The sequence below is a fragment of the Canis aureus genome, chromosome 25 (genome assembly GCF_053574225.1).
Source record: "Canis aureus isolate CA01 chromosome 25, VMU_Caureus_v.1.0, whole genome shotgun sequence".
NCBI classification, from domain to species: Eukaryota; Metazoa; Chordata; class Mammalia; order Carnivora; family Canidae; genus Canis; species Canis aureus.
This window is the reverse complement of record NC_135635.1, coordinates 29,944,045-29,965,493: the sequence shown is the minus strand read 5'-3', so window position 1 is coordinate 29,965,493 and position 21,449 is coordinate 29,944,045. Positions and strand designations below refer to the sequence as shown.

Below are 21,449 nucleotides of genomic sequence, written 5' to 3'. Positions count from 1 at the left end.
TAAAATGTCCAGTTTTGACTGCCATAATGATCCTATTCTGTGTTCTCAGTAGACTTGGTCATGAAGTCAGTCAAATTCAATTGTTAAGTTAACCCCTGTAATATTTTCAAACCACAATTTTGGCTTTCTGTATATAACCTTAGTGGGATAGTACTTTATAAAGTCGCTATTTATGCATTTTAATATTGAATTTCGGTCCTATAGATGATCTACACTGATGCAGATAACCAGTTTAGAAAGTAGTATTTGCATGTTCTTTGCCTTGTCCGAGGATAGTCAAATCTAGAGAACTATGTGAACCTGAATCTTATACCCAATTTATACAATACACAAATTGTGCTGATCCAGACCTGAGCCTTTAAAATTGAAGCTTTTGCCAGCATATAATCATATTTTTTCAGCATCAGTAATCATATCTGCAACATTATCTGAAGGCTTTGTGATAGTAAATCCATATTGGCAAAACAAGATAAGAATGTGTTCAAACTACACATTTATTTTTGATACAACAAACTTTTATTTTGACTATGTCATGAGAAATAATGGGCAACACTGAAAGACATCTACCCTGGAGATTAAAATATAATTTAATAGACGTGGGATCACATTGAAGGAGGCTTTATGAAGAGAAATGAAGAAATATTCAGTATTGCATTCAAACTGCAGAAGGAATTTTAGTAAGCATTGCATATTATCCAAATTGGAATTGATCCAGGAATCTAGGTCTAGCATTCAGGCTAACTATAGGGTTTGTAAAAAGGAGGCATCTTCAGGGGTTCACGTTTCTTGATAGTCCTGAGGAAGCTTCCCACAGAGACAGATTGCTTTGTCAAGCCCACACAGGCAAATGCTTCATCATTAACTCACTTTGGAACAAAAAATAAACTGTTTTAACAGTGGAATTAAATGAATACTGCTATGGTGTATGTTTTCCCCCACAGGTCATGAAAGAAACTGAAAAACTTTTGGTAAGAAATCTGAAACCTCATCTTTTCAAGAATCTCAATAGTAGCATGTTAGATTCAAATACTTCTAAGACTTTGTGCTATATGAAAGTTTGATAAATTTAACTATTAAAGATAAAAGCTTTTGTACATCATAAGAAAACTTAAAGATTGTGAAAAGTCACATTAGGGACCATAAAAAGATATTTGCAGTACACAAAAACTTATGAAGACTCAGTATCAATAATATATAAAAAATGCCTATAAGTCATCCGGGTAAGGAAAAATACAAGTGGAAGAATAAACAGAAGACAGTGAAAATACATTTGATAGAAACAGGAAGACATGAGACCAAATAAATACATACACACATATGTATACATATATATGTTATTGTATCTGTATGTTCATTTACAGCTACCCACACACTATATGTAAAATTGTATGTTTGTGTGTGTGTGTGTGTGTGTATATATATATGTACATATATACATATATATATATACACACACAACATGTATAAAATATGTTCAGACTTATTTGTAATCAGGAAAATACAAATGAAGATAATAATGACATGCAGCATTTTATGTACATTTTGATTGGCAAAAATTTAAATTCTGATAATACGAAAGGTAAAAGACCATATAGGTAAATATAGGAATGCCTGAGTGGCTCAGTGGTTGAGTGTCTACCTTTGGCTCACGTCGTGATACCAGGATCCAGGATCGAGTCCCACATCAGGCTCCCGTGGAGAGCCTACTTCTCCCTCTGCCTATGTCTCTGCCTCTCTCTCTCTCTCTGTTTCTCATAAATAAATAAATAAATCTTTAAAAAATATATAGGTAAGGACAATCTTATATATTAATAATACTTTTGAAAATGGCTTAACATTACATAGAATTGAACATTCACATTCAATTCAACCCAGTAATCATGCTCTTAGATACAAATCCCATGGAACTTATGGCATGAGTGCTTTAGGAGATGTGCAGAAGTTGTTCACATCCTAAATTGGTACATCCATGGGCATTTACTTATTAAATTATCAATCAATTAATCAATACACAGATACACAAATAAGACTACATATAGCTAATGTTGGAGATGTGAGAGGAAATAATTTTGTTTGACATGTATATCTGTAGAACAATAAAAAATGAAGAAAGAAGACCAAGAATGAAGAAAATATGCACAAGCCCACAATGAAGAAGAAATTTTGAATGAGATCATGAAGAGACAGTTGTTGGAGTTTCCTGGATGGAGATAAAGAGGGTTGAACTTGGTAACCTAGGCAGTTGGTTTTTACTTCCATTCAGAGACAGATGATAAGTCCTTGGGCCCAGATGAGACAAGGATTTAGAATGAATACTGCTGTATAAATCTATTACTGTCAAAGTGCTATGCCATCTGTGAAAGGATGAACTGATAGCTCAAAGAGATGTTAAAGAGAAGTCTAAGCCAGAATTCTGGGTGAGAAAAGAAAATGTTTTTCCTGAAAAGCTTAACCACAATCTTGATTCTCAAGACAGTTTAGAGTCTTCATTATCTGCATATTCTGGAAATCCTTATGTCAAAAATAAACCTTATTTAAAAAGGAATAAATATTTCATCACGATTGAAAGACTTTTGACACTGCACAGCATATAAAGTGATTAAAGTCACAACTTGAGCCTAGGTAATAGGATAACTTTTTAAAATATGTAACTATGGGGGCAACTGGGCAGCTTCGTCAGGTAAGCATCTGCCTTTGGCTCAGGTCATGATCCCAGAGTCCTCCAGCATTGGGCTCCTTGCTAAGTGGGGAGCCTGCTTCTCCCTCTCCCTCTGTCACTAATCCCTGATCGTGCTCTTGCTCTCTCTTGCTCTGTCAAATAAATAAATAAATTCTTTAAAAAATAATAAATAAATTTGTAGCTATGATTGAAACAAAAAGAAACATTTAAAAATTTATACAAACTTTAACTGAAAGACAAGATAAAACAAAATCAACATGGAGAGACAAAAAATAGCTAAAACTATTGAAATTAATAATATCAAAACTATGATTACTTAAAAATTTAAATATCAATATATATTAAAATGCAGTATAAAAATGAACTGATATAGCTAAAGAAAAAATTAGTAAATTGGAATATAAGAGTGAATAGTTTAAATAGACCATAAAATAAGGGATATAGAAATGACATCAAGAAATATTAGTAGAAAAAAGAGGTCCATCAGACACTAAATTGTAGTTCCAAAAAATTAAAATGAGATCATGCATTATTTTAAATAATAATAGATGCCGAAGGATCAATTATTAAACTCAAAATATAAACAGAATTCTAGAAAGAAAAGAGATCAAATATTTTGTTTATTCAGATGTTCTTAATTTTTTGATGTTTATAGTAATGAAACACATTTTAAAAACAAAAACTTTTGAGTTTTCTAACCCTCACAAGCAGACCTAACATGTCATATTTTCTTTGTCTAATGTTTATCTGCCATATGGAATGCTCATAAGAGCTGACATTTTTGTGTCTTGTTCACTTTTGTCCATTTTTTTTTAATTTTTATTTATTTATTTATTTATGATAGGCACACAGTGAGAGGGAGAGAGAAGCAGAGACACAGGCAGAGGGAGAAGCAGGCTCCATGCACCGGGAGCCCGACGTGGGATTCGATCCCGGGTCTCCAGGATCGCGCCCTGGGCCAAAGGCAGGCGCTAAACCGCTGCGCCACCCAGGGATCCCGACTTTTGTCCATTTTTTACTTAAAATAACATAATACAAAGTAGACAATAGATATTTCAATAATGAATGAAAGAAGGCAAACTAATATTGAATAAAGGGAAATATAGAAGTAAGCTGAGAACTGTATGCCTAACTAAATTATCATCTTAGGGAAAGCAAAATAATGCTATTTTCAGCTAAATAGAGATTGAATCTTACTCATTTTTTTCAGAAAATTTTTGTTGAATACATTTTCGGAAGAAATAAATTATGTAATAGAAACAATGTGAGCAACTAGTTGGTTAACTTAAAAAACATTTAGGTAAATCTACATCATAGATTATATAAAGTAATATTTATAATTGGTTTTCAAAAACAAAGTAGAACTGAATTAGTAGCACTGATATACATCAGGAAGTAATGATGAGGGATGAAAAAAGTTCTAAACTTCTTGCCTTTTTCAGGATAATTTTAAAGATTGTGCCTCATGTTAGACATTATTAAGTAAATGAACATATCACACAGTTAAGTATAATTGATAAAATAACAGAATTAAAATGTATAGTTTCTACACAAAAAGGAGGGACACCTACATGGCTCAGGTGGTTAAGCATCTGTCTTCGGCTCAGGCTCAGGTCATGATCTTGGGGTCCTGGGATGGAGCCCTGCATCAGGCTCTCTGCTTAGCAGAAAGTCTGCTTCTCACTCTCCTTCTGTCCTTACCTCCTGTTTGTGCTCTCTCTCTCTCAAATAAATAAATAAAATACTTTTTAAAAGACAAAAAGGAGGGGAAGATGGTAAGTAAAATGTAATCATTCCAACAGAAAACAACAAAAGAAGAAATAAAACAATGCAAAGTAGAAAGCACCTAATAAGCCACTTAAAACAAGTCCACTCACACTAGTCATCAATCTAAATAAAAATAAACTAAATTTATAATTCAAAAATAAAACAAATAAACTAGTGAACTAAGAAAATCCAAATCGTAGTTCCCCAAAAGAAACATCAAAAACAATCAGAAACTAATTGAACTTGTAGGAATTTCACAACAATCAAAGGTTTATAGAGAACTAATAAATGCTCAGTCAAGAAAATGCCACATTCCAATGGCAGGAAATCTCACCGAGTGTGTAACTCATTTTCTGCAATGGATGGAGTTTTAAAGGAGTAGAGTTTTTGCATGTAATCTGGCCAATCTAACTTAAAATAATTATTAAAGGAAGCTCTTCAAGTAGGAGAAAGATGATACCAGATGAATATTTGGATCTACAAAATGAATGAAAAAAACACTAAAAATGTTGATATTGAGTAAATATAGTATACAATAATTGTCTTGTAGAGTCAGATGTTGATGTCTAAGAAGAGTGATAATGACATCTGATTAGAAGGACTAATGATTAGTGGAGATGTTGGGACCTCAGTGGAATTATCAGAGCATTCATATAATTGGGTGATCTAGCATGGGCAGCCAGAACTTGGGTGAATGTTAGAATGTTCACAGTTGATGGACATTAATGTAGTTGCATCAGTGTATCCCTGCACAGGTGTCTAAGTCTGAACAGGATAAAGATATCATCCATTCTATACAAAATAGTCTGCCAAAAAATATTGGAGCCCAAGTGTGATTGGGATGAGAATCACACAGGATGGGAATCAGTGTGGGAAATCCAAGCCAAGAAGTGAGGGCTCCTACATAGAAATGCTATCTGATGTGTGTTGAAGGGCTGATTAGAATGAAAAGGATGTATTGAAACATTCTTTTCTACATAATTTACAAAATGCTTTTAATAATATCTCATTTAATCCTCCTAACAACCTAAGGTAGGCAGAAATTCCTAGTCTGAGATATGAAAATTAAAGGTTAGCAAGTCAATTTGATTTATCCTTCTATTAATTTAACCTGCTGAGAGTTTTCTCTTTTTTTAATATGACTTCATAGCATTTGTCACAAGTGTATTTATACAAAAATTGAATAAAATCAGTTTAGTCCAATACATCTTAAAACACTTGGGTTCATTTATTTTGAATGAATTGTCTAACAAAAGGATTTAAAGTTTAGAAAGATGAGACTAATAATTTGGAATCCCAATTAAATGTGAGTGGAAAGATCACATCCTAATACCTTAGAAGAAATCTAAAAGAAGGTTATAAAATGATGATAAAGAGAGAATTGGGTATCAAGAAAGAGGAAATGCTCAGTGCTATAAAATATTCCCTCTAAAAATTCAATAGAAGAGAAAAGTGAACTACAAATGTATATATGATTTAAGATGATGCAAGGAAGACAGGTGATGTTCATATAGCAGTATCCATATGGAGTATATACACAAGTTTGGTTTATATTCACTTTATAAAGAAATAATTTGTGTTCAGTTACCTGCACTCACTTAAAGTATATATTTCAAGGTGTTTTGACAAATGTATATAACATCTGCGCATCAAGGATATTGAAATTAATAAATAAAATGAGAGCCCATTACTCTTGACAATCAAAACTTGGTGAAAGCCTCTGAGAAATAAATCAGTGAAGTTTGAGAATAAGTTAGGCTATAACCCCAAGAGTGTCTTGTAGAACTCTTCTTAGTAGTGCATACTTGTGATATATAGCTTAATAGAAAGAGTCCTCAAAATGATATCTGTTGTATTTTTGCAAAGCTTCTTAATTTCAATCTTGCATGAATTAAAAATTTTTGATACATGTCAGTGATCAAATAAATTCAATTTATTTAGAAATATCATGAATACTGATCTTTTGGTCTACTAAATTTTGGGAGCACAATTTTTCTTTACATCCTAAAAACTGCCTTAAAGATAAGTCCATGTAACTATCAGCTATGGACATAGAAGGAACACTTAATTAAATCAGGGAATCTATGAATTAATTTACAAAAGTAAAACACTACTATTTCTTCTATCTCCAGTAGGAGAGAAAAAAATTGTCCTTATCCTTCTTAGGATCCCTGACTGGGTCTGAAAATTAAACTGAAAGAGACAGATTAATAAAAGAAAAGCACACAAATTTTATTAAATGTGTACATGTACATGGGAACCTTCATAAGAGAATGAAGACTAGAGGAAGGACCAGAGTAGGAAGCTTTTACACTTTTTAAACAAAGAAAAATACATTTGTGAGGGATTGGCAAGACAAAGGGATTTAGACTACAGGACATAAATGGTGGAAAACTAGGAAAATAAGGTTTAATTTAATGAGATTTGTTTGTACAGAGGGAAAGGGAGGGTACCTTTTACATAGTAATGTTAGGACTACTTTCAGGGAAAAAAGCAAGGGGATAGAGGTCAGATAGTGTGACCTTTCTGATTCTGCCAATTTAAGAAATTCCTTCAGCTTAAAATATTTAAGACACTAAGTTGCTATGTTTGGGCGTAGCATGTCCTGAAGTGGCTCAGAGAACACAAGAAAACAGTTTACTTACTAGATTAGCAGTTTATTATAAAAAGATAAAATTTAAGAACAGCCAGGGGGAAGAAATGCAGAAGGCAAGGTGTAAGGGAAGGAAGGGAAATGTGCAGAGCTCCCAAGCCATCTTCAGGCATGCCAGCACCTTCATACCTTCACCAGACTGGAAGCTCTCAGAACCCTATACTTTAGGGATTTTTTTATGGAACTCTAATTATATGATCACAGTTTATTAAATGATCGACCATTGATTAATTCAACCTCTAGCCCCCATCTCCTCCCCACTGGTTAGGGGGTAAGACTTAAAATTCCAACTCTCTAATCACATGATTGATTTTTCTGATAACCAGCCTCTATATCCCATTGGTTATCTAGGGACTCCCCAAAAACCGTCCCATTAACATAAACTCAGGTGTGGTTGAAAGGGGCTTGCTAAGAAAAACAAAGGCACTCCTTTCACTTTTACAGTACTGGAGCTATTTCAGGAATGGAGGACAAAAGACCAAACATTGTAATAAAAGATGCTCCTATCACTCTTGTTATTGAGGAAATGATAAGAGTTTTCAGAGCTCTGTGCTAGGAGCAGTGACAAAGACCAAATATATACATTTTTATCATAAATATCAATATCATATAACCCCTGTTTTTCTCAATATTTTTAAAAGATTTATTTATTTATTCATGAGAGGCACAGAGAGGGAAAGAGGCTGAGACATAGGCAGAGGAAGAAGCAGGACTCAATCCCTGATCCCAGGATCACAACATGAGCCGAAGGCAGACGCTCAACTCTTGAGCCACCCAGGCGCCCCCTGCTTTTCTAACTTCTCAATTTCTACTTCTCAATATGCTAAGTAGGTACCAAGTTAATTCCACTTTTTCTATATTTTTATTATAACAGTGAGATAAACATAGATTTGAGTATTTTGATTAATATTTATCTCTAACTATACTATACATGTTAAATATTATAAAATATTTATTGTAATAGTGTATTATTATAATAGTGTGATTAATAAGAAAAATATATTTGGTATTTCACTCTACTCCTAGCACAGCGCTCTTAAAACCCTTGAGATCTCCTAATTGATGGAAAGGACAAAGGTATCGTTCATTATGTTATTGAAGTGACCCAAAAATCACCTAAAGAAGGGAGACTGGTGGCCAGTGGAGTCACCATGTAATTAGAGGGTTAGAACTTTCACTCCCACCTTCCCCCAACACAAACACCTCTGAGAAGGGAAAAGGTGCTAGAAATTAAGTTCAACTCCTTAAGGCCAATAATTTAATTAATCATGCCAATGTAATGAAGCCTCCAGAATAATCGAAAAGGACAGGGTTCAAAAAGCATCTGGGTTGGTGAATATATGGAGATTTGGGGAGAGTGTGCACTCAGACAACATGGAAGCTCCTTGATATTTCCCCATGGCTTGTCTGAAGCTTCTCTTCCATCCTGCTGTTCCTGAGTTATATATCTTTGTAATAAACTGATAATCTGGCAAGTAGAATGTTTCTCTGAGTTTTGTTAAACCCAAGGAAGGGGTTGTTGAAAACTCCATCCATAGTTGTTCAATTAGAGGCCCAGATGTCAACTGAAATGTTGGGGGTATAGATGTGTGGAGGGGTAGAATTGAGACCTTAACCCGGGGATTTGGTGCTATCTCCAGGTAGATAGTATCAGAATAGGTGAACAATAGGATACTTAGCTGATGTCAGAGTACTTGTTGGTGAGGGGAAACAACCCGGGTGCACACATTAGAATTGGGGATGCAGAATCTTTTAGTTATATATGTCTATGCTTATAAGTATTTATTATATTATAAATAGATATACAATACATTCTATTATATATTTTATTTTCATAAATTATATTTAAGTCAGTTTACATATAAAATTAATATTTATTTTATAATATTTTCATGCTTATGAATTTGTATAGTATGTCATTTATATTTTATAATGTATCTGCACAGTAGGTCTTTTATAATGTTCTAATCAAATAATATGTATATATCAGCAAATATATATATTTGAGGTTCCACCATTTCTTATAATAGATTTTGTGTATTACAGCTTTATTCTTCCCTTTGTGCCACCCATTTTAAGCATAAAAAAGTAGTTATCATTTAACTCATTACTTTATAGCATTGAATTAACTATAATTAGTTCATTAATAGCTTTATATAACAGACAATTCAAGTAAAACTGTTCTTTAAGGGAAAAAGCTCTGAAATTGAGTATTACAAGAAATATTAGCAAAGATAAATATTTTATTTTAACTGAGAAGTTAATCAGTTTTTACTGAAGTGCTACTAAATAAGTGAATCTTAAAAAAATAGAGAATGATAAAATTGAAAAAATAGGCAAAAATTAATTGGAGAAACATTGCACATAAGTACAAAAATACAGAAAATTTTCCGACTTGAAAATATTAGACAAAATATTTGCTTCAAATATCTTCTCTTCAAATTCTAAGAGTGTCTCCTAATACATTATTGATAGTAACATGGGAGGTGGGTAGAGAAAATAAAGCAAGATTCTGTAGTTTATCAACATCCATAAAAGAAATCTAGTTAGAAATTGTGATTGAAGCAATGTAATGCCTAATAATAATCTCAACAAAAAGCAAAAAGTACACAAATTGAACACATGTCTATGACCTTTAGGATCCTGGATAGTATGTATTAGCACAATGGCAAAGGTGGAAACAACCTGCCACACCCAAGAAAGACAGTTAATATTGATGATAACTGTTATAAAAATAGGAGCAAAAAATTTCTTCAAGGGAATCAAAATACATCCCAGTCATTGCACAAAGAAATACAAATAACAATAAATGAAGTTGAGGTACCACTTTATAAGTTATCAAAAAAATGAAAATGAAATAAAATTTTGCTCAAATATTTTAAAAATTTACAAAATCTAATATTCATAAAAATGGTGAAATTCTTACTCTAATTGATTACTAGTTTGAGTATAGAACTAAAAGATCTCTTTTGAAGGCATTTTGTCAATATTTATTAAAGGTATTAAATTTGAGTGGATTTTTAACTGATTAACTTTTCATTTAATTAAATTTTTAAAGAGATCAATTTGACAAATGAACAACTATGTATGTAAAAGATATTTATGGTGTTGTTTATCATACCAAAAATTGAAATTATCTTAATATTTAGGTAGTATTAACTAAAATGTCAAAGATATTCATTAATTAAGTACTTTCTGGTATACCCGTAATATGGATTATGATGTAGCCACTGGGTGAAAAAAAATAATTAAGAAAAATGTATAGCTTAGATGTTGTTTGCATAATATCTTAAATGGAAAAACGATGCAAGCATGAATTATATAATTTTCTAAAACCTTGAATTGCTTTTTTAAGTCTTCCTCAGAAGCATTTTGTTTAACACATAAGTAAACACTTTAAACCTCACATATATGAATGTGAGGAAATGGTACCATCGAATGTTTCATATAGAACATTTTGATACTCAACTAACCACATTTACAACAAATTTTTTATTCTAGGGTCTATATTTCATTAAAGTTACAGGTCAATGAACACTTTGAAAGCCTCTTTCATTTATATAAAATAAATATGATTATGGATCACCTGAGTTAATGCTAAAATGAGTGGTTTTTTTGATAAGGCATACAAGGGAGATCACTTCTGCTGAATTTATAAATCCTTTTATTTTAGGCACCTGCCACTTTGTCTATGCCCTCTGTGTCTACAGAGACAATGAGGGAGGTGTCCTGCAAATATCTTACTGAACTGTGATGTTTTGACATCTAACAATCTAATTTGAGTTGGCCCTGTAGGTATTTACATGAGAATATTTACAGTCAAAACCAACTACTGCAGGAAATGGTCTGGATGACTCAGTAGGTGGGCATTCGTCCATCTGGCTTAGAAATAAAACCATCCCCTGAGCTGGCCTTTATGAACACAAAGTCTAGCTAACTATAGTACTTCTACAGTTATAAAAGAAATATTAATGGTATAACTTTTTATTGTGCCTATTTACAAATAATTTAAAGCTTCAAAAACTATATAAAGCTGAAATACAGTACTATAGAAAATAAAAGTAGGGCAGCCTAGGTGGCTCAGTGGTTTAGCACCTGCCGTCAGCCCAAGGCATGATCATGGAGATCCGGGATCGAGTCCCACTTTGGGCTCCCTGCATGGAGCCTGCTTCTCCCTCTACCCTCTCTCTCTCTCTCTCTGTGTGTCTCTCATGAGTAAATGATTAAAATCTTTTTAAAAAATAAAAGTAAAGTAAACTAATTTTCATCTTTTTTTTTTTTTTACTAATTTTCATCTTTATTGATATATGTTTAATGATTAAATCGGCATGTTTTTTAAATTCATTACTTTCAACCAAGTTAGTCCTAACTTTATTTTGTTATATTAATATTTATTTTTTGTGTTTTAAAAGAAATAATTTCTTCTTCTGTGCTTTAGCTGTGCCTTTTATTGTCACACTTATTATCACACATTGTTGACATTAGAGTTTAACCTTCTTAAAGATAGGGATTGTCTTTTTCACAGGTCTGAGGTAGTGTCAGTCACCATATGTTTCCAGACTCATGGCTTTCATTATGTGTGTATGGAATCAAATACATCTGGTAATGAATATAAATACTGAAAGTCATATGAAGCATCAGTCAATCATTCAATATAAAAACAAGAGATTAACCATAAAAAGATACCCTTACTCTTACAAAGATATGCTACTTCAATGAAATTTGGAATATTACTCTTTGGAAGTTAAGAGTTTCAATTACTTTGGAATTATACACAAGTAATAGAAGCCAAAGAGGTAAAAGTTCTTTATATGTGGTTTCATTTGCAGTGATCTTTGAAAGTGACAGAGATAACTTAGTTCTACCTTATCAAAATAAAAATGTTAAATGGGACTGAAACCAACAAAGAACAAGTTTTTCCAAGACTTTTATTTTTTTAACGATTTGTTATTTTTAAAACAGAGTAATTCAGAATTACAAATGTCCAGATACATTATAAGAAACACATTTATAAACTAGTTTTATTGTTAATTAACTTTATAAGAAACTGTAAAATATTCATTTGCCATATAATCCAATAATCACACTTTGGGATGTTAACCTTGGAGAAATGAAACCTTATGTTTACTCAAAAACCTGTACATAAATATTCATAGCAATTTGTTTGTAGTAGCCAAAACTGGAAATGATCAAACACCTTCTGATGGGCAAATGGATAAACAAACTACGGTATATCCATACAATGAAATAGTACTCAGTAAAAAGTAAATAGTACTCAGTACTATTTCATTGTATGCATATACTGTAGTAAAAAGGGGAGCAGACTATTTGATACAAACATCAACTTGTATGAATCTGACAACTGTGTTAAAAATGCCAATCTGAAAGTATTATGTACCGTATAACTTTATTTATTTGATATTTTCAAAATGAATTTTTTTTTTCCAAAATGAGAATATTATAGTGATAGCAGATCAGTGCCAGGGACTAGGATCAGAAGAGTGTGACTTCACGGGGATAATATCAGAGAATATGTTTCTGGTGATGGGAAAATTCTACACTCTGATTTCTGTGGTAGTTATATAAACCTATTATAGTGTGATAAAGTTTCGTGGGACCATACATTAACAGAGAGAGTATATAAAAATTGTGAAATATGGCTCCACTTCTCATGGCAGGGTCTGAGGAAGAAGGCAGCAGGCACCATGTCTGGCCACAAAGGCTGCAAAAATCCCTGAAGCAGCCCAAGAAGTAGGCCAAGGAGATGGATGAGGAAGGGGCATTCAAGCTGAAACATAAAGAAGAGCAGAAAAATACTTGAGCAGCTAAAAGTGAAGACTGTGGGGAAGGGCCCCCTGGGCCTAGGTGGAATTAAGAAACTGGCCAAAAGATGCTGTTTCTCCTGCCTGATGCAATGGTGAATCTTAATTCCATTTCTGTTTAAACATCTGGATTCCCTGCCATAACATCTGTTACCACTTATTGCTAGAATAAAGTGTTGTCTTGGATCCTATTGAACGTTTAAGGATAAACTTTAGTAAAAATAAATAAATAAATAAATAAATAAATAAATAAATAAATAAATACAAATTTTGAAATATGAATAAGACCTCTTGTTTCATTAGTAACAGACTCAATATCTGGCTTTGATAATGTTCTTTGATTTTATAAGATGCTGACCATTGGGAGAAGCTGGGTGAAGTAGACTCAGGAACTCACTGTACTATGGCAAATTCTTGACACTAGAGAAACCATTTCAAAACAAATGGTATTTAAATGTACAAAAAAATTAAAGATCTAAAAAATATATAACCATGATTTTATTATGATATCTAAAATATGTAGAAATGATTCCTTAATATCATCAATTATTGAGTCAATGTTCAAATTTCCCCAAATGTCTCCTATTATTTTTACAGTTGGTTTACCATAATTGGGAATGAAATACCATCCACACATTTGGTTGACATTTCTCTTAATTTCCTTTTGATTTTACATTCTCTTTTCTTTTTTCTTATACTTACAATTTATCAGTTGAATAAACCAGGGGGTTAGTCTTATAGCATATCCTACTGACACTCTTGTCGAACGTATTCTTTTTTTCCTTATTGTTTTTTTATTTTAATCCCAGTATAGAATGATAAGGGCATTCTTGTGGTGCTATTAAATATATCTTCTGTCTATATTTCCTGTAATCTGGTTAGAGTTGGAGTTTTGATCAGTGTCAGTTTTTGACAAGATTTCCTAAGTGTTTATGTATTAGGATTCACATATTTATAGTTTCTTTTGGGGGGAATGTTAGTAACTATTCATAATCATTGCCCAGATGCATTTCTTTAATGATTATGCAATAGTGATATTTAAGTGCTCTCATTTCTCCTGCATGCATTAGCTGGAATACCTTAATACAGAGAAATTTCCTATAATCTACTATTTGCTTCCACTGAGGTGTATTTCAATAGGAAAATAATAGTGTTTGTTATTTCCTTCTTTCTGCTAACCTTAAAAAAAGTTTGTTCTTTTTCTAGTTCCTTGAAATGTAAAGTTAGGTCATTTATTTGAGATCTTTTTTGTCTCTTAATGTGGGCATTTATCACTATAAACTTCCCTCTTAGGCCGCTTACACTGCATCCTATAAGTTTTGGCATATCATGCTTCCATTTTCATATATTTCATGATATTTTATTTCCCTTTTGATTTCTTCTCTGACTCATTGGTTGTTGAGTAGTGTATTGTCTCATTTCCACATATTTGTGGATTTTTCAGTTTTCCTCCTGTTATTGATTTCTACTTTCACATACCATTGTGCTCAGAAAAGACACTTGGTATGATTTCAATCTTTTTAAATTTTCTAAGACTCGTTTCATGACCTAACATATGATCTATTCTGGATAATGTCCCATGTGCACTTGAAAAGAAGGTATATTCTGATGCTGTTAGATGAACTATTCTGTATATGTCTGTTAGGTCCATTTGGTCTAAAGTATAGTTCAAATCCAATGTTTCTGATTAATTTTCTGTCTGGATGATCTATATCCATTGTTGAAAGTGGTGTTGAAGTCACCTTCTATTATTGTTTTGTTATCTATTTCTCCCTTTAGTTCTGTTAGTATTTGCTTAATATATTTGAGTGCTCTGATTTTGGGGTGCAGAATAAGAAAGACTTCAATTTTTTTCTATACATCCTTTAAAGCTGACCAAAAAGAGTTTTACTACTTGAGTATCATTAAAAATATATTAGTTTTAACATACCTGAAACATGTGAACTCATTTTAGTTATCATTGTTATTGATGGCTAAATTTTCCAAACTTTGACTAATTATAACCTCACCGGGTTAACTTTAATTCTCTTTACCACATCCCAAATTGTCTTGGAAATAGTTTTTGTCCCTATAACAAATTGTGAACTCATTTTATATTCATCCTCTGCCAGATATGGTATCAACTATTTTTCCATTCTCCTATTTTTGATAGTGAGTAATGACATTTAGAGACCACAATCTGGGCACCTGAGTTACTCATTGCTATTGTGTTTTTTAGAATCTGGATAGAAAATATGTAAGATGTTAAAAAATATTATATATCCTGAATTTATAGATCTGATATTTACAATTCAAATGTAAGACTCAAGATTTTTTTTTTAACAGAACTTTTTTGACTCTTTCAATCGCCTTTTTTTAATGCTGGAATTATTGCTTCTTAATTGCATTAACAATTTTTTCATATATGTATGTGTTTATATATAAGTAAGAATAACATTCCAATGTTATTACTAATAGTTTGAAGATTAAAGGTAGTTTAAATAGTTTGGTAGTTTATTTTGTTCATAAGCCATATCTTGCAAGGAATAAATGGTCACTTAACTGTTTTAGAGTCACTTGAAATAATTTTTCTTTGTATGATATACCACCAGCTGGAAACATAGCGGGCTCATTTGTTTTGTCATGCTTTAGATTTTAAGGCTTTTATAAATTCAGATTTGTTTTATAGGTATCTTAACATCTCTATAGCAACAAAGTCAAATCTATAAATTAAGGCATATTTGGAGAAGTCTAGATTGTGCCCCTGTCCCCTCCATTTTGCTCCTTTTGTCTCACACAGGAAACATCCTTTTTTTCTTTTAGTTTAGCCATCTATTTTTCTAGAGTAACCAAACACACATATATTTATAGTTCTGCCTCTTAGATTGCACATTTACAACACAGTATATGCTTTCTCGCATCTTTCTTTTTTCTTTATTTTCCCTGAAGATACCTCCATGTCATTATGCAGAAAAATATTCTTTATTCTGTCTTGTAGCTTCAATTTACTTCATTGTTGGATATACCATCATTACTGAATCTCCTATAAATGGATATTTGAGTTGTTCCCAGGTTTTTGTTTTTGTTGTGAATACTATAAAAGTTGTAGTTATCAAAATTTGTGTGCAAACATTTCTTTCCCAAATTTTTGGTAATATATTTTTGGGATAGAATTCTAGACATGAAGTTTTGAATAGAAGAAAAAGTCACTGGATTCATCAGTGGTTTAGTTGGTTATGCATCCAACTGTTGATTTCAGCTCAGGTCTTGATCTCCGGATCAGGATCATAACATTATGCCCTGCATCAGACTCTGTACTCAGACTGGTGTCTACTTGAGACTCTTTCTTTCCTTCTCCCTTTGCCTCTTCACCCACCTCTAAAATAAACAAATAAACACATAAAATCTTTAAAAGAAAAGAAAAAGAAAAATTCACATATAATTTTGCTAAATACTGCTAATTTTTCTCAACAGGGTTATATAATTGTATATTCCTACTTTTCATCTTAAATTTCCCCATTTTTATAAAAGCTTTGTGTTGTTTAAAAAATGAGAATTTTGCCAATCTGAGAGTTGAGAAATTTTTTTTCATTTAATTTAATTTTATTATGTGTGAGGAGATGCCTCTTCATATACCTGAAGCCAGATAATGAGGAAGAGGAAGGAGATGAAGAGAAGGAGCAGAAGAAGGAGGAGGGGGAGGATGTTGCCTGTGGTAGTCTGTTTATGTCTCTTGCCCATTTTGCTATAGGATTGTCACCAATAATTGTCAATGTTTGGGGATGCCTGGGTGGCTCAGTGGTTGAACGTTTGCCTTTGGCTCAGGATGTGATCCCAGGGTCCTGGGATCAAGTCCTGCATCAGGTTCCCCCTGCCTAGGTCTCTGCCTCTCTTTCTGTGTCTTTGTACACTCTATAATTTGGAATATTAAACTTTTGTTTTTAACATAAACTGTAAATATTTCCCTAATGGGATATTGGTCTTTTTTTTTTTTTTTTTTTTTTGCTTATAGTGCTTTTCCTAAGCAAATTTTTTACACAGTCACATTTATCAATCATCCCCATTATTGCTTCTAGATTTTTAGTCTTGGGTTGTTTATTTACCCTGATTCTTTATAAAGTTCCATGTTTTTAAAACCTAAATCTCTGATCATTTGAAAGTTTCTTTCATCAACAGCATGTGCAACAAATTTAATTTGATCTTTTTTACATTTGTCTAGCATAGTTCTCCAACATCAGTTCTTTAGAAGCCCACTTCTCCCCATAGATTTAAGATATTTAAAAATCTTATACTAAACCTCCACATGAACTTGAATACTTCTGCATTTTCTATTTTGTTCCAGTAGTCTTTCTATCCAGGAACTGATACCATACTGTCATCATGAGTTGGCATAGACCCCTCTTTACTCTTCTAATTGAGATTTTTTTTTTTGGCTATTTTTAAACCAAAGGAGATTCTTTTTCTTCCAAATGAATTTCATAATCACATATCTCGCTCTAAAAAGAAGTTGTAATATTTTACTGAATGCCATTAAGTATCACTTATGGGGAATTGCAATTTTAGTTGTTTTCTTCAGTTACTAATTGTTTCTATCCTTTGACCGAGCAATTTATCTATGTATTCTAGAGTACTACTCACACATGTTCACAAACAGGTATGTACAAGAATATTCATTACAAGAGTAACTGTAACAGATTAAATAGAAACAACTTAAAAGGAAGAATCATTAAATAAGTATTGGTACATCAATAGATTATTATGCAGGCATTAATGTAATTATGAGGATTTTATGAACTTATAAAGAGAACTATATAACATATGTACCATATATGTTAAAATTCATAAATGTATAGGTTCCATTTATATAAAAAATTTTTAAAATATACATCTATAACAGAGATTATGAAAAATGATTACATTATTGGTGATATTTAAATATTTTAAGTTAAGGTAATTTACTTTTCTTGAGTCACATTTTCCTTCTCTATTTCATTATTTCCATTACTACTCCATCATATTATATATCCTTCTTATAAAAAAATAATGTTTTACTTCATACCCCTCTTTAGTCTCATTGTCTTCTTATAGTCTCTCATTGTCCCTTCCCATTTTCTGCAAAAATATTTTTGAAGAGTTATGTCTAATAACTGTCTTTATTTTTAGTCTCCATTTCTCTTGAATCAGCAAATTGAGATTATTTCTCCAAAACTTTAGGACATCAATGATCTCTATGTTAGTACACAAAAAGATCCATTATTATGCTCGATCTCTCAGCAGCCTTTAAAGTAACCAATCACTTCTCCCTTTAAATAGTTCCTGTATTTGGCTTCCAAACACTATACATTCCCATTTTTCTTTCCATCTCACTTTTTGTTCTTTCTTATTCTCTTTGGCTGAATTATCCTTCAATTTCCAATTTCCAGATGCTGTAATATCCTAAATTCTCTTCTGAGACCCATTCTTTTCTTTAACTACACTAGTTTCTAAGTGAACTTACATGGTGGCTTTTTTCTTTTGAATTACCATCCATATAATAATGACTTCTAAGATCTCTCTACGCCATGACTGAGCTAAATCTAGTAAACCACCACACTACTTAAGTTCTCTATTTGGCAGTATAAAGCCAACTGAAACTGAGTATATCCAAAACTGAACTTATGATTTTGCCCTACATTTGCTCTACTTAACCCTCATCTTATCAAACAGCTTATTATTCACCCAGTTACTCAGGCCATAAACTGAGATATAACTTACTACTAATTTTTTTCCTCACACCCCATACTTTGTCCAATAAAGAACTTCTTAGAAGTACTTTAGAAAAAATTTAGGGTTGATGTCAGCAAAATTGGCAGAGGAGGCATCTCCAGATGCTTATCTTGCCACACAAACATCAAAAACTCATACACAGATTCATCTGTAAATACTGGAAAAGTTTCTATATATTTGTTTCTTTTTTTCTTCCTTTCCACTTTTTTTTTCTGTCCTCTCTTCCCTTCTTCTTCTTCTCCCTTTCTCCCTCCTCCACCTCCTTAGCACTCAAGAAAACAAACAATTCCACTCTACAGTAAGCAGCAAAAGCAAACCTTAACGAGGGTAAGGAATCAATTTTTGAGGGTTGCCATGTTATAATATTCAAAATGTCCAGCATTCAACAAAATACTACAAAGCAAACAAAGAAATAAGAAAGTATTGACTATTCACAGAAGAAATTAACTTAAATTTCCCCCTGTATAAGCACGAACTTTTGACTTTCTAGACAATAGCTTTATTTTTTTTAAGATTTATTCATTTATTTTAGAGAGAGCGAGCCAGAGAGAGAGTAGGGAGAGGGACAAAGGGAAAAGAGAAAGAGAGAATCCTCAAGCAGACCCTTCACTGTGTACAGAGCCTAATGCGGAGCTTAATCCCAGGACCCTGAGATCATGACCTGAAATGAAAGCTAGAGTCAGCCACCTGACTGAGCCACCCAGGCACCTCTGCTATACAATAAGTTTAAACCAACTGTTTTAATTATGCTCAGACCTAAAGAAACCATGGCCAAAGTGCTAAAGAAAACCAGGAGATCAATATATGAACAAATGGAGAATATTAATAAAGGGAGAAATATTATATAAAGAAATCAAATAAAAATTCTGAAGCTGAAAAGTACAATGATGGGCATGAAAAACTCACTATAGTGTGCTAATAGCAGGTTTCAGAAGACAGAAGAGTAATTGAGAATCTTCCAGTAAAGGAATTCTTGCAATCTAATACTTTCACTGGTGATCTACCATATATCTAAAGAAAGAATAACTACTCATCTTTCTCAGATTTTTAGAAAACAATAGAAGGTTAAACACTTCCTAACATATTTTATAAGGCCAGCATTGCTCTGACATCAAAGCCAAAGGTACAAAAAAGGGAAACTAAAAACCATTATCGCTAATGAATACAGATGTCAAAATCCTCAGAAACTACTAGCAAACTGAATTTGACAGTATATTAAAAGAATTATACACCATAAACCAGTTATTTATCAAATTTTCATGATACAAATCAACATGCATGATCAATTTGGTTTCTTCATATCTGCAATGAGCAATTCAAAAAGGAAATAGAGAAAGTAATTGTATTTACAATATTTTAAAGAATTAAATACTTAGGAATAAATGCAACTAAAGGAATAAAAGACTTGTAGACTGAAAATGATAACACATTGCTGAAAGAAATTAAAGAAAAACTAAAAAAAAAAATAGAAAGACATTTTGTGTTCATGCTTTGGAAGGCATATTTGTTAAGATGTACATACTACCCAAATTTACTTACAGATTCATTACAATATCTATCAAAATCCTAATGATATTATTTTGCAAAAATAGAAAAAATTGATTTTAAAATTCATATGGAATTTTGAAGGTTCCTAAATTACCAAAACAATATTGACAAAGAACAAAGTTGGGGGACTCATCTTCCTTATTGAAAAATTTACTACAAATCTACAGTAATCAAAACAGTGTAGTACTTGCATTAAGACAAACATACGAGCCAATCAAATAGAACAGAGCCCAATGACAAATCCTCACATATATAAACAAATGATTTCAACAGGGTTCTAAGACCACTTAATAATGGAAGTAGTAGTCAGTAGTCTCTTCACAAAATCATACTAGAATAGGTAGGAATCTGCATGCAAAAAAGCAAAGTTGTCCCCCTACCTTATACCATATGCAAAAACTAACTCAAAATGGATCAACAATCTAAATTAGATAACTAAAATCATGAGACCCTTAGATAACATAGGGGGTAAATCATGACCTTTTATTTGACAGTGAACTCTTAGATATGACACCAAAATAATAAGTAACAAAAGAAAACAAAATAGATCAATTGAACTTCTCAAAATTAAGAATGGACATTATTAAAAAAGTGAAAAGACAGCTTATATAATGAGAGAAAATATTTGCAAATCATATATCTAATAATGGTCTAGTATCCATAGTATATAAAGAACTCTTATATCTGAACAACCAACAAGCAAACAACCCAATTAAAAATGGACCAAGGTTTGAATATACATTTATTCATGAATATATACAAATGGCCAAAAGTACATGAAGTGTTGCTCAACATCATAAGTAAGAAAATGTGAATCAAAGCCCTACATAAAGTGAGTAGCACTACACACCCACCAAGGTGGCTACAACCAAAACAAAACTACTCCAAAAAGTAGCAAATTTTGGCATGGATGTGGAAAAATTGATGATGGCAGCCATGTGAAATGGCTCCACCATGAGGAAATATTTTGGGATTCCTCAGAGAATCAAATATACAATTATCATATGATCCGGATATTCCATTCCTAAGTATACATCAAAGAATTGAAGACAGGTAAACAAGTATATTTATGTATGTGTATGTTCATAGCAGCACTATTCATAATAACCAAAAGGTAGAAACAGTTAAGTGTCTATTAACAAATGGCCAGATAAACACATTGTGGTATATCTACACAATGAAAATATTACTTAACCATTAAAAGGAATGAAGTACTGATACACGCTACAACATG

At 32.2% G+C, this 21,449-nt stretch overlaps 1 long non-coding RNA gene across 2 annotated transcripts in view; it reads left to right on the top strand.

The window, feature by feature from the left end:
- Positions 1–13,120, top strand: part of LOC144297649 (uncharacterized) — a 185,876-nt gene extending 172,756 nt beyond the window's left edge. The window contains exons 5-6 of one of the 2 annotated variants that reach the window (XR_013364601.1): positions 942–968; positions 12,779–13,120. This is a non-coding gene — a long non-coding RNA (uncharacterized LOC144297649). The remainder of the gene's footprint in view (positions 1–941; positions 969–12,778) is intronic. The other variant, XR_013364604.1, reaches the window with a different exon arrangement.
- The last annotated feature ends 8,329 nt before the right edge of the window (positions 13,121–21,449 follow it).